Here is a 13,819-nt window from a genome sequence, read left to right as displayed (position 1 = left end):
GTACACTTTCTTTCTACATAAAAGCGGTATCATGAGAGGAAGTCAGGTGCCAGATGCTGGATGTTACAAATATGGACACACTGGGGCACCTGGGTGGCTCAGTCAGTTGAGCGACCAACCCTTGATTTTGGCTCAGGTCACAATCCCAGGGTATCTAGCCGGCGTCAGGCTCTGTGCTAAGCGAGAGGCCTGCTTGGGATTCTCTCTGTCTTTCTCTCTCTCCCTTTGTCCCTCTCCCCTGCTTGTGTTCCCCCTCTCTAGAATAAAATTAAAAAAAAAATTTTTTTAAGAATACAGGCACACCATAATAGTTAATGAGTATTTACTGTTTACCGGACTCTGCATAGAGAATTTAATACTTGGTTCGTCCCTTGCCCTATGTCAGTCTTTAAGAAGAATCAGTACTATCGTCTCCAGATTCTCACCCATGTCTACAACTCTCTGCTAGTCTCCTTCACCACCCTGTCTTCCTCCACCCCCTGCCACATACCCCTACTTCCATGTTCTTGCTGCACTCCATCTTGGAGACCATATTTCTGACCACACAGCTTGTGTCATCCCTTCAGCAACAATGATGAGCTCATCAATATTAGATATCATGAGCATCATCCTCTCAACTCACATTTCCAACTGACTGTCTCTTCCTTTCCATCGCTGACAGGATCTTCATTTACTAGAATCAGACCCAGCCATCAAGGTTCAGCACTAATCCTCCTCCTACACAGGAATAATCTGACCTCTACAATCAGAGTACTTTTTCATTTTTTTCCTGTATCTGGGCTTCTACGGAATCTGGTATCTGTATCTTAGCATTTAACACACAACTGCCTGAAAATCACAATTATGTACATGTCTATAACTTCCCTTAGGTAATCAGCAGAGAAGGAGAGGTGTGAAGTGAGGAGGGCTACTGAGGTTGGAAGCTGTCTTTCATGGGTCTGGTTTAACTTCCCACAGTCTCTGATTCTCTATCTATACAATGGAAATAAAATCCCTACTTTACAAGGACGTTAGGGAGACAATATAGATAGTAGTCTTCCAAACACGGAAAACATGAAAGAAGCCGTAAAAGTGGAAGCTACCAGGAACAGTAAGTTTGTTTGCTCTGAATCCTTGAGGGCAGAGCTGTTCTCCCCACAGGGCCAAGCTAAGACTTAGTTATGTTAGTATTAACCAACATTTCCATAGCTCTTTACTAGAGGTGCAACATAACTTCCAGGAATTGAAAACTGAAAATGCATTTCCTATTAAGCATCCTTCTAGAGGGAGATTTTAAAATAAGAGAACTGTTAGAAGCCACTGTTCAAATCTTGGCTTTTTTTTTTAACTACATCTTTTTGGATCCACAAAAGAAATGACATAAATAACTACTTTCTGACCCCACCAGGTCTGCTTCAGTGAAATCCACTGACATCTCTGTAGTATCAGTAGAAACATAAGAAAATGGCAGCTTTTCAAAAGGTATCTGCTTTATTATAAGATGCTGTTACTTAAGAAGTAAACAATATTTTTTATGTCAGTGTGCTAGGAGTGAATATCCTTTGGGAGTTCCCGTTTATGGTATTCCACCCCCACCCCCCCCCCCCTTTGGAATACTGCAGTATTCTGTGGTAGGTTTTTAGCAAATTACCTAAAGCCTTAATAACAGGTTTTCACTGAAAGGCTCAGGATGCTCCTTTTTCTTTTCTTTTTTTCTTTTTTAATGTTTATTTACATCTGAGAGAGAGAGAGAGAGAGAGAGAGAGAGAGAGAGAGAGACAAAGCTTAAGCGAAAGAGGGGCAGAGACAGGGGGAGACAGACTCTGAAGCAGGCTCTAGGCTCTAAGCTGTCAGCACAGAGGCCGATGTGCGGCTGGAACTCACAAACCACAAGATCATGACCTGAGCTGAAGTTGGATGCTTAACCAACTGAGCCACCCAGGTGCCCCAGGATGCTCCTTTTTCCGACCAACTTTTTATTCTACCTCTACCTACAATGTCAGGTACCTGATCTACTTTTTCTATACTTTATTGTATGTGCCCAGAAAAAAAAAATTAACCCAGGAACACAAGAAGTTTTAAATTATAAATGCTTTTGTTTCACCAGTTTAAGAAAAAATCCTCTTTTGGAGCATTTCATTTTCTTTTATTTTCTCTGAGGTATAAGAGAGAGACCGAGGAACTCTAAAAAACAAACTTGGACCTGTTTATTGAAGAAAGGATATGGCACATTTTTTAGACTTACTATCAAAACCAGAAAACTCCTAATCACTCTTACAGTGATGGATGTATTTGCTCACATCAGTATTCTGTAAGAGAAAAATAGTTAAGAACTGAATGAGAGCTCAGTAGCTATAGATTGCAACTGGCAGGCCACAGGCCACATGCGGCCCAAATACATTTTTAGTGTGGTCCTTACAGTTTATAAAATTAAGGACACTTCACATAAAAACATGTAAGCTTCTGATTCCCTTGTTTTACAGCCAGGGTGGCAACAATCAGCTACAGGCACGTTGGAGCTGCCCTTTTAATAATGGTTTTCATGTTCCACAGGCCACAATCCACAACCCCTCCTCCCACATGGCAGGACCACTGGGCCTGCTCCACTCCTTTATCTTACCTGTGCACTGGAAATGCAGACCCAGGGTTGTTTTGTTTTTTTTTTAAAGCAAAGAGCCTGGATCCAAAAAGGGCTTCCCCATTCACTAGCTCTGTGACCTTCCACAAGCTCTGAGTCTTGGGTCCCTTCAGGTTTAACCTGAAGCTAATCCCTTGACCTCATCAGGTTGTTGTGGGGAATAAAAAAGAAGAGTGGAAAAGTACTTCGTAAACTGTAATATAAAATATTTGTCATCTTTATTCATTTCCCAGTCCCCTGTCACTTGTATAAATCCCCTCTACTTACCTCAGCTGTTACTGGCTTCCTTGTTCCTCATATTGCTACTCTGTATGACACAGTTTAATATCTAAATAAAAAGAATTTGATATATTTCCTTGCCTCATTTAATAAAAGGTAAGATGAACAAATATCAAAGAAAAACTAAATGTATTACCGAATGTCAGTGGATCTTTACTAGGTCCTTTCTGTTTGTAATGAAGGTGTGAAATTAGTGCAAAGCGTAATTACTGGATTGCTGATCCCTTCAAGGGCTGTTGTAAGTTTACCCACTAGGCACCTGAGGCCTCAAAGTAAAACTCACAGCCCCATCATTAGGGGTTCCTGTGAGATATGAGCATTGATCTCCTCCCTGGGCCTCACCCAGTGCTCTGGTAAATGATCTGGTCCAACAGGAAAACAAAACAAAACAAAACAAAAAACACAAAAGGATCTATGAGGCTCTCTCTGTGCCTCCCTCCTCTCAACATTTCAATAGAAGCTCCAAAACCTTAGAATCTGCAGTAATAAGCCATGGCACAAATTCTACACCTATATCTATCAACATATAGATATATGTAAAAAAAAACCAAACCAAAACAAAACAAAAACATAAGAGCCTTGAAATTAAACAGAATCTTCTCACAAATGGGCAGAGGTGCAGACAACTGCACTTAAATAATGTTGCAGTGCCCACAGAAATGTTAGCAAAGATTTCTGTCGTGAATGCTCTCTCCTTACATTAGGAATTCACTTATGTATTCCTGTTCTGGTCCATTTGCAATAGATCACCCTTGTGTGAGGAACCACAATTAATTCCTCTTTCACTTTTAATATGAAGATAATCATGCCTGAGTGAACTGCAGGATATAATGTGGAATTAGAAGGGAAAGGGGATTTTCACTGGACTCATTGTTCTTTATAAGATCTCCAAAACTGGAGTACTTTATGATTCAAGACACATTCCGTTGAAAACCCCGTCTGACGAATCCGTTTTGAAGCATACCATATAGCGCATTACCGCTTTCCTTGAAGTTGAATGAAACCATGCCCAGAATACATATTAACGGTTGCCAAATCACCACATGGCCCTCAGCGTGTATTTTATTTTTTTTTTTTTGAACGTAATAAATAACAACATCATTTTTTAAAAAACTACTTCTTTCAATAGACGGCCCAAGGCTGATGTTTAAGCAAGTCTCCTTGGCAACCAAAGAGCACAGTACGTCTCGGGCTGGGGGAAGGGGAGAAGGCGGGGGAGCCAACTCCACGGTTGGTAGAATAAGTAACGGGAGTAGTAATTGCTCCCGCTAGACGACGCTGGTAGAGCTGCACCGGCCGCATACCCCTGAAATTTTAACTCCTGTCTCGCCCCCACTGGCGCACCAGCGGCCTCCCACCCCCTCCCTCCGGGCCACAGGCACCTACCCCGAACAGGTTACAAGGAGAGACTGGCTTACCCGATGGGGTGAGCGGTCTGCTGGGTTATGTATGTACCCGAGTCGGCAGCGCAGGCACCGGGCGCTCCCTGATGCACAACGGCTCTGCTTCTCCCCCACGATGCTGAGGTTAAGGGAAACCGCAGTAGCTTCGCACTGTCGGTTTGGGGATGCAGTTGTGAAGACAAGAGCGCTAGCGTATATGTATATGTGTGTGCGCGAGCGCGTGTGTTCAGTGAGTGAGCGTGTGTGTGTGTGTGTGTGTGTGTGTGTGTGCCCGCGCGCTCCCGGACTCTCCCTCTCCCGCGGGGAAACAGTGTTTGCTAGTAAATAAAAAGCAGCAGCCAGCACCGCAGGTGGCGCGTCCCGGCTAGCTCTGCCCCAGGCGGCCGCTTCTGCCTGGAGACGCACCTTGGCGGACCCCGGGGCGGGTTCAGACCGTGATGCGGCTCCGCCCCCTCCCGCCTCAAGCGAGCCAGCGCGCACGCCCGCGCCCTCCCTCTGCGCCGGCCAGCCCGCGCGCACGCTCCCCTCCTCCCACACCAGCCGCTGAGGAGGCGCGCACGCCGCGCTTTCCCCACCCCCCACCCCCGCTCCCGACGGCGAGCCAGCGCGCGCTCCCGCTCTCCCCGGAAGTCCCCCTCCTCTGCGCAGCCCGACTTCGTGCTCTTTGGCACCTGCGCTGTGGGCCGCTGGGTCAGAACTACAGTCGGCCTGCGCCCGAAGCTGTGGTGACCGATACCCGAGAACCCAACCTACCTGCTCCCAGAATCCCTTCCCATGGCTGGAGAGCAACTGGCGGGAACAGAGCGCTGTCCCTCTGCTTCCCTGACACTACTGACTTGAAAAGTTCACATTGCCACTATTCCTAGCCACCCCTCTATGGCTTTATGGTAATGTTGGGAAAGACTTCACGGTAACTTTAAGGTTGGATGGGAGCCCTGAACCTGAGAAATGAGGAAGGGTATTTTGGTTACAGCTAATTCAGCATTAACACCGTAAACAGACAACAACCTCTGTTAAACTTAAGGGCTCGGCCCACTCTTGTGCCACTTGCGGGTCATTGATGTCATTCCTATGTATAACATGCTTACAGCACACACTTAAAGTGGACAACTTTAATAGGTAAAAATATTCCATATTCCACTTTTGCAATGAAAACCTTGGTCCGATGCAGAGTTAAGCCATCAGGTATAAGAAAAATGAAACTAAATTGGGGTAAATTGTGCTTTGTTTAAAGTTCAGTGTTTAAACTACCACAAAGAGGGGCGCCTGGGTGGCTTGGTCGGTTAAGCGTCTGACTTCGGCTCAGGTCATGATCTCACGGTCTGTGAGTTCGAGCCCTGCGTCGGGCTCTGAGCTGATGGCTCAGAGCCTGGAGCCTGCTTCCGATTCTGTGTCTCCCTCTCTCTCTGCCCCTCTGTTCATGCTCTGTCTCTCTCTGTCTCAAAAATAAATAAACGTTAAAAAAAAAAATTAAACTACCACAAAGATGCAATTTCACAGAATGGTTAAGCCTCCTCTCTGGCAGGTTTGTGTTCTACACTTGAGCTAGGAACAGTGCCTTGATCTACTTGTAGGTGTCCTTAACATTTCCATTAGCCTCAAAACAATTTTTGAGGTTCGGCAATTTTTTCACTTTCAGACCCACAGGTTTTATGGGGCTGTTTGCTACCCCTGCCCCATACCTTGGGGCCTGACTCTCTGGCTTCCAGTCCATCATTCCCGGACTCTAGGGCACTGGAGGCCTACTTATCTAGCAGTCTTGGACCCCAAGATAGAAGCAGGAGGAAGAATGACAAACGACAGACTACAAACACTAGGTGCAGTGCTATTCTCTAGAATTTTTCATATGCATTTGGTATTTTTCATGGGGTGTGGTTTCATACCAGAAGAATAAATGTGAAAGCATGTTTGAACCCAAAATACTATGACTGGTATCAATAAACACTTCTTTAAGATTCATAAAATATTTGTTATTAAGTTGAATGCACTTAAAATTTTGAAACCATCTAGGAGCTCCTGGGTGGCTCAGTCCATTAAGCGTCCAATTACTGGTTATGGCTCAGGTCATGATCTCATAGTTCATGGGTTTGAGTCACACATCGGGCTCTGTGCTGATGGTGTGAACCCTGCTTGGGATTCTTTCTCTCTCCCCTTTCTCTCTGCCCCTATCCAACTTGTGTGCCCGCTCGCTCTCTCTCTCTCTCTCTCCCTCTCAAAATAAATTAAAAAAGTATTTAAACCCATCTGTTGATTAGATTAACTGTTTGGAATAAATAGAAGGTATTTATTTAAAATGGTTAAATAGAACAAAGAATATAACTGCAATTACACAGAAAACAAAAATCTTTATGCCACCAAGTCACCATCTGTGTGACTATGTAAGGTTTCTTACTACTCAAGCTGGGTCTGTCTTGTTTGTGATAGGTAGTCCTACCCACTAGCACAATGCCAGTCACATACTAGGGGCTCAATAAATATTGCTGACTGATACATGGATATTGAGGAACTAAGAAAATATATGTCAAATATCTACTAAAATGTCTAGTTCAGAGAGGGTGTTTTTCCCCCTAAGTGACTCCTTAAGATTGATTTAAAGTATAGATTTTTTAAATTAAAAAGCCTTTATTTATCTAAAATATTGGACGACTCCATGGTTTGTTAGACAGTGATCAAAACTCAACACAAATGTGTATTCCAGTATACTCTGTTACTAGAAGAGAAAATAGGTATTTCTCTGTTGGGTACCATTATATATGATCTTTTCCCTCATAGAGAAAATAGCTTAAAACAATACTTCCCAAAAGCCGTTCTTTGAGTCATTTGTTCAAGAATGTTTTTTGAACTCTTAGAATGTGTTAAGCAATGTAATTGGTGTAGGGCTTTCAGTTGTCAATAAATAGACATTGTCTCTGTTTCAATTTAGTGAAATTATAAGAGATAAGCTAAAGAAAGAAAGAAAAAGTGTGGATCTTTTCATTGCAAAGTGACAAAAAACTACTCCAATGAATTTAAGCAAAAAGGTATTTGATGGGAAGATAACCGTGCTAAGAATCTATGGGCAGCCAATACATACAACCAGGCTTGGAAACCTGCAAGCGTTAGAGTAGTTAGTTCCCAAAGGGCACAGACACCGTGATAACAGGATCACATCGGGGCAGAAATATCATGATAGGATGTCTTTCAGTGCTGTTTGGGTGGACCCCAATCTAGTGTCCTTTGATACTCCTGGTTCAGATTCCAGCTTCCAGTTGTCCTAACTTGTAGCTGGGGTAGGGAGGGACCCGTTATCACAACCCCACCAGATTTGAGAACAAAAAGTGGACCCTGGGTGTCTGAAAAACAACATACATTCACACAGGAAATAGGGAGCCCGTCAAATGAGTTAGGGTAAGACTGAAAACTGGGTCCCTGTCACATTGTTGTATTAAAGACTGAGATCTTGGGGTGCCTAGGTGGCTCACTCGGTTTAAATTTAGACTCTTGATTTCGGTCATGATCTCACAGTTCGCAGGTTTGAGCCCTGCATCTGGTTCTGTGCTGACAGCACGGGGCCTGCTTGGTATTCTTTCTCTCCCTCTCTCTCTATGCCCCTTCCTGGCTCACATGTGCTCGCTCACTCTCTCTCTCTCAAAATAAATTATTTATTTATTAACATTATTTATTTATAAACATTAAAAACAAATAAAGACTGAGATTTTGTAATAAAGAAACTTCTTTCACTTTTTTAAACAACTATCCTAGAGTTTTGTTGAGTATGGAACACTTTTTTTTTTTTTTTTTTTTTTTTTTTTTTTTTTTTTTTTAGCTTACCTCTTAACACACTTTAGGAAGCATTTTGGAACACGGTAAATTTTTGTAGCTTTTTTCCCCCATCTATCATCAGCTTGTCCATGAACCAAAATGTGAAAGCCTAGCATAAATCTACTGTTATCAAGCTTTTATAAAATCTGTATTTTTAACAGCTCTGTGATGATCAGGGTTGAAATTGTCTCTAGACAGCTCAGATTTCAACCTAAAACTACATCATAAAAGAAAGCTATGGCATAGCTCCTTCTTCAACTCCAGAACAAACACCTGTCTTAGCTGCCTTGTCCCATAGCAAATGAGGAAGTGCCATTCTTAATGCCAGAGTCATGGTTTTCTGTCACAAACCAGTGATGACATTAAAGAGTTATTGAGCCAGATTTCTAATTACCATACTTCTAGAGAGAACAGATCATTATTAATTATGCCAAAACCAAATTTGATTTCTGGCTGATATTATCCAGTTTTCAAGCAGAAAATATGGAATAACTCTGGCTAACACCTCAATTTATTCAATTACATATGGGTACATTTTGTAGCTAATTCATGCCATTCATCAGGAGCCAGTATCACTCAAAACTAGTTATACCATGGGAAAATCTTTTGCCATTAACATTTTTATTGTGTATATGTTCTGCCACATTCTCTGGTACCAAGCATTGTTGTTGCTTACGTTGTTTTCAGTCTAATTCAGTCTAATCAACTAGACACATAATGGATGTTTACTAAAGATTTGCTGAATATACTGAATAGAAAATTGTCTTTACCCACAAGACAGAATATTTTAATTGCAGTACTAAGTAAGTACAAACATAATATAAAGGGATTTGTAGTCATTATTAGAGTAAGGCAAATTTTAAAATAAATCAGGTTTCTTTTTAATATATCAGGTTGGCAAAGATGTAAAGAATATGATAATACCTTGTGTTTGAGAGAATCTGGGTAAATGACTTGTGAGTTATTGCAAGAGGATACAAACATTTTGGATGACAACTTGTCAATATTTACACTTTATTAAAAACGCATATACCTTTTGGTATAGCAATTCTACTTGCAAGAATTTATCCTAGGGTTACTGTTGGTTCACAAACTGGCCCCCAAACAGGGAGGGCAAGGAGAGACCAAAGAAAAGAGGCAGAACATTCCAGATTGTGAGGGGGCATGTTTACTAAGCAAGGGAACTTACATAAGAGACTTGTCTCTGGTGGCCTACCAGAACTTTAAAAGTGTATACAGAGGCCTTGACTGGGTTCAATCATGTGTACCATCCAAGCCTATGTCCTTGCAATGGCTCCCACTATGGGGAAAGGTGGGCTGAATTTACCTTCCAGGGACAGAGGAGGTCGTGACGAGTCTCCACTTGCCTGGACCCAACTCAATTGACTTCTCAACCAGCAGTCACATCATCTCCATGACCTCCTACAACAGTTACCTCAAATAAAGTGCAAAAAGTTATGTGGAAGGACACTCATGATAGTTTAGTAATATCCAAAAGAGAGAGAAGGAAAGATGGAAAGGGAGAGGGAGAGAGCTAGAGTCCATCATTTGGAGACAAATCAAATAATTAGTATATCAAGTGGCCACTAAAAGAAATTAAGTAGATCTGTACACACTGATGCCGAAGATATATCACTAAGAGGAAAAAAAAAAGCAGGTTGAAAATCAATAGGGATATGATCTAGTTTGTGTAAAAGTAGGAAGAGAGGGAGGGCAGGAGAGAGGTGTGTGTGTAATCATGTGTTTTTCCATTTTACTGGGTTGGGAAGACAAGGGTGGATCTCAAGCTGGCTTCCTTCAGCCTCCCCTACATACAGATCCTGAGACTTCCCGTCACACCACTACCACAGACCTTCTGATCCAGGGGGCTTGCACACATCCCAGGCCATCAACAGGGTCAGGATGGGCCCCTCTCATGGCACGGATGGGTCCTCTCTCGCTGCATCTTGGAAGGTGATGTGACATTACTGGGAAGAAAGGCTGGCACACTCTTTAGCACAGGTGACAGTTGTATTGGGCTCGGCTGAATGAAGCCTGGGTGATAGGCAGTGCTCACCGTGGTGGAGGATAGTGTCTCCGGATGCCAACTCAGCTCCTAAGGATTCTTCTCCACCAGGCCCCTTGTCCTGGCTCCAGGGACCATAATGTTTGAGTAATTTTTTTCTGAATATGATGGCTACTATTTTCTTTTTTTAAATTTTTTTAGTGTTTATTTATTTTTAAGAGAGAGTGAGAGTGAGTGGGAGAGGGACAGAGAGAGGGAGACACAGAATCTGAAGCAGGATCCAGGATATCTTTGTTATATCTTTACTATCTTCCTGTCACTTCAGTTCAAGGAAGCCTAGCTGATCTCCCCCAGTTCAGAAGTTTCCTCCTCATCATGTTCTTCTCCTAAAGTGTTTTTGTTTCTGGGTGCACAAGAGACCCTGCTTTTCCTCTGGGACCTAGCCTTTTGAAACCCATAAGAAGCAAATCTGGCTTATTGTTTCTTTCCCAAGGTGTGTTCTCTACTGTCACCCGTTCTTTGAAGCAAGTTTTAGAAAATGCCTACTCGGTTGAATGAGGAATAGTCCCAAGTACTAAGAAATACCAATAACAAAAACATATTAATTATATCTAGAAATACCCTAGATGTGAAATTTTTATTATCTTTGGGAAAAGGGGTGATGTGGATCTTTTGTATTTTATTTTATAACCTTCTGTGCTGTTTGTAACTTTTGATGAGTAAAAATACAATGTATAATATTAAAATGCATTTGTAAATGAAAAGTAACACTTTTTAGAATTTACTTATAAAAATGGATATTATAGTACTTTCAATTGCATTTTAGAAACTAGTAGGCATCTGGGCACCTGGGTGGCTCAGTCGGTTAAGTGTTCAACTTTGGCTCAGGTCATGATCTGATAGTTCATGAGTTTGAGCCCCATGTCAGACTCTGTGGTGACAGCTCAGAGCCTGGATCCTGCTTCAGATTCTGTGTCTCCCTCTCTCTGTCCCTCTCCCACTCACTCTCACTCTCTCTTAAACATAAATAAACACTACAAAAATTAAAAAAGAATAAAAGAAAATAGTAGGCATCATATTCAGAAAAAATTACTTAAACATGTTGGGAATCATTTTTTTTTAATGTTTATTATTTTTGAGAGAGAGAAAAAGAGAGAGAGCACACACAGAGAAACGGAGACAGAGGATCCAAAGCAGGGTCTGTGCTGACAGCAGAGACCCCAGTGAGGGGCTCAAAATCACGAACCAAGAGATCATAACTTGAGCCAAAGTTGGTCCCTTAGCCAACTGAGCCACCCAGGCGCCCCCATTTTGGGAATCCTGACATCAATCAAGCCACATTGGCAACTACATAACTATACCTACACATAAGCTTAATGTGAGTGGAAGATTAAAAAAAAAAAGAAAGAAAGAAAACATGTGTAAATGGATCCCATACTTCCAACATGTGGCCAGAAGAGACTATCTGTTAGCTTTGATACTATACTCTTTCCTTACTGTCTCCCTTTCTCTTTAGCCTTAGTGAGAAACAAATCACAATATTTTGGTCGAAGTCTCCAACATCAGTTACAGATTCCTTGGCTTCTGTTTTAAGTGGCAAAACCTGACTCTGGATCACTTAGGCAGGAATATACATTTTGGGAAGGATACTGGTAGCTCAGAGAATTGAAGGAGCAGGAGGGAAAACACAAATAGCCAATCTTTGAGAAGGACTTGGAACTCAAATAACATCACTCCATCCAAGATGCAAATTGCCAGGGCAGTCTAACTGGCCCAGACTAGGTTCTGAGCCCATCAGTATGCGCTGGGGAGGTGGGGTGGAGGGAAGAGAGGACCACATGGAATGGAATGGAATGGGGAAGGAGTAGTTCCCAAAAGGAGCAGCGATGCTCTCTTCCCTAAATGAGGGGCAAGGGATGCTACACAGGCCAAAGACAATAGCTGTTCATGATCTTCATCTTTCAAATGGAGACTTACCTGAAGCATTGCATTTTTTCTCTCTTATTATCTCTTCTCCTGCTCCCTTACTGCTGCAAAGCACATTTCAGGTTGAATCAGAATTGTTATTTTAAGACAAGATAATACAAGTTCTTTCCAATGATATAAATTCTTACAAAAAGAGGTGAGTAGCCCATTGAATGTAAAGATATCTCAGGAACCCTGTTTAGATCATTCTCTCATGGTTAGGCCATTTACCACGGAATTTAAATTGAACACTCGATGATACATGAAAGTTTTAGTTTCTAATCTTAGAAGGATCTGTGTGGGATCCATTTTCCCAGGAAATCCATCACGATTTTACAGTAGTATAATGTAGATTAATGTAACTGACACTTCTAAAATTCTAATTCCACAGCAGTAATGTATGAATTTAATCATGCCATTAAGAAAAAAAAAATGTTAACTCTATTCATTAAAATTATCCTTTCATTCAAACTTTAATAGTTTCCCAGTCACCTCAATCTAAAGGTAAAATAGGTCATAATAACTGTGAAAAATAACAAAACCATTTCTCCAGCTTCAGCCAGTCTGCTTAACAGAAACCAGCAATCCCACTTCAAGTTGTCTCAGATGAATTTTACCAGGGAGCTCTGTTAACTTTCCCAACACATCCTTGGGAACACAGGGGGCGACCTTTCTGCTGCAGACCCAGTAAGTGCTCTTCCCCTTGTTGCCTTGGACATCAGCTCTTTTCCTCTTCAATTACCTTTTTAAATGTTTATTATTATTTTTTTAAGTAGCTCCTTTCTTCCAGACCAATGGTTTTTAGCTAGAGGCAATCTTGTCTCTCAGAGGACATCATGTCTAGAGATATTATTATTTCTTATGACTGTAGATGGAGGGTGCTACTGTCATCTAGACAGTAGATCCAGGGATGCAGCTAAACATTCTGCAAAACCCAGGACAGCCTCCCACAACAAAAAGTATGTATCTGGCCCCAAATGTCAACTGTGATGAAACAGAGACCCATCTCTAGACTCCAGCCCGAGTCGCAGAGAGCAGGCCTATGAGACAGTCTGAAGAACAAAAGCAGTTCTGTCCTTAAAAATCACCAGGCCTCTGATGTTTTTATCCTAAACACGGTTCTCATCTTTGCCTTCCCTTAAGATGACAGGACTCCTGCGACATTAAAGAGGGGATTGCCTTCTCTCTAGGGAATGTAATGATCACTTGGGGCATTGAACAGGAAATGATCCCCGTGTTGTGGCTACTGTCTGTTGTTATCAGCACCTTTCTCTTGCCTCATCCTTCTTCTGGTAACAAACCCTCTACCTTGACCCCAGGGGTGGGCATGTAACTCAGGTTAGCCAGACAATAGGGCTTTTTGCCAGAATGTCTGCCTTTATTTTCTTTTCTTTTTTATTTTTTAAAATTTACATCCAAATTAGTTAGCATATAGTGTAACAATGATTTCTTTTTCTTTCTTCTTTCTTTCTCTTTCTTTCTTTCTTTCTTTCTTTCTTTTCTTTTCTTTCTTTCTTTCTTGTTAATTTATTTAATCTCTACACCCAACACAGGGCTCAAACTCACAACCCCAAGATCAAGAGTCACATGCTTTCCCAACTGAGCCAACCAGGTGCCCCAGGATGTTTTTCTTTTTTAACTCAAGGAAAGATAATTTCTTTTCTGGTCTGAGACTATAAAGTAAAAGGGTTTGGGAGGAAGCATCTTGAGACAGTGAGGCTATCACTCAAAGAGATGCAGAGAGGGAGG

The 13,819-nt window shown here is 41.9% G+C and overlaps 1 protein-coding gene across 10 annotated transcripts in view; it reads right to left on the bottom strand.

The window, feature by feature from the left end:
- The window catches only part of KLHL32 (kelch like family member 32), a 238,094-nt gene extending 233,321 nt beyond the window's left edge, over positions 1-4,773 (bottom strand). For 4 of the 10 annotated variants that reach the window (XM_078447145.2, XM_078447142.2, XM_078447141.2 and 1 more), the window contains exon 1: positions 4,315-4,765. The gene's annotated coding sequence lies outside the window, so the exon portion shown is untranslated. Of the gene's footprint in view, positions 1-4,314 lie in introns of all 10 variants that reach the window. The other 6 variants (XM_078447149.2, XM_078447151.2, XM_078447152.2 and 3 more) reach the window with 3 other exon arrangements.
- Between the last annotated feature and the right edge of the window lie 9,046 nt (positions 4,774-13,819).

Source organism: Panthera onca, chromosome B2, assembly GCF_046562875.1.
Source record: "Panthera onca isolate mPanOnc1 chromosome B2, mPanOnc1 haplotype 2, whole genome shotgun sequence".
Classification (NCBI taxonomy): domain Eukaryota; kingdom Metazoa; phylum Chordata; class Mammalia; order Carnivora; family Felidae; genus Panthera; species Panthera onca.
Note: the sequence above shows the minus strand (reverse complement) of the source record. Positions and strands in the feature narration are given on the sequence as shown.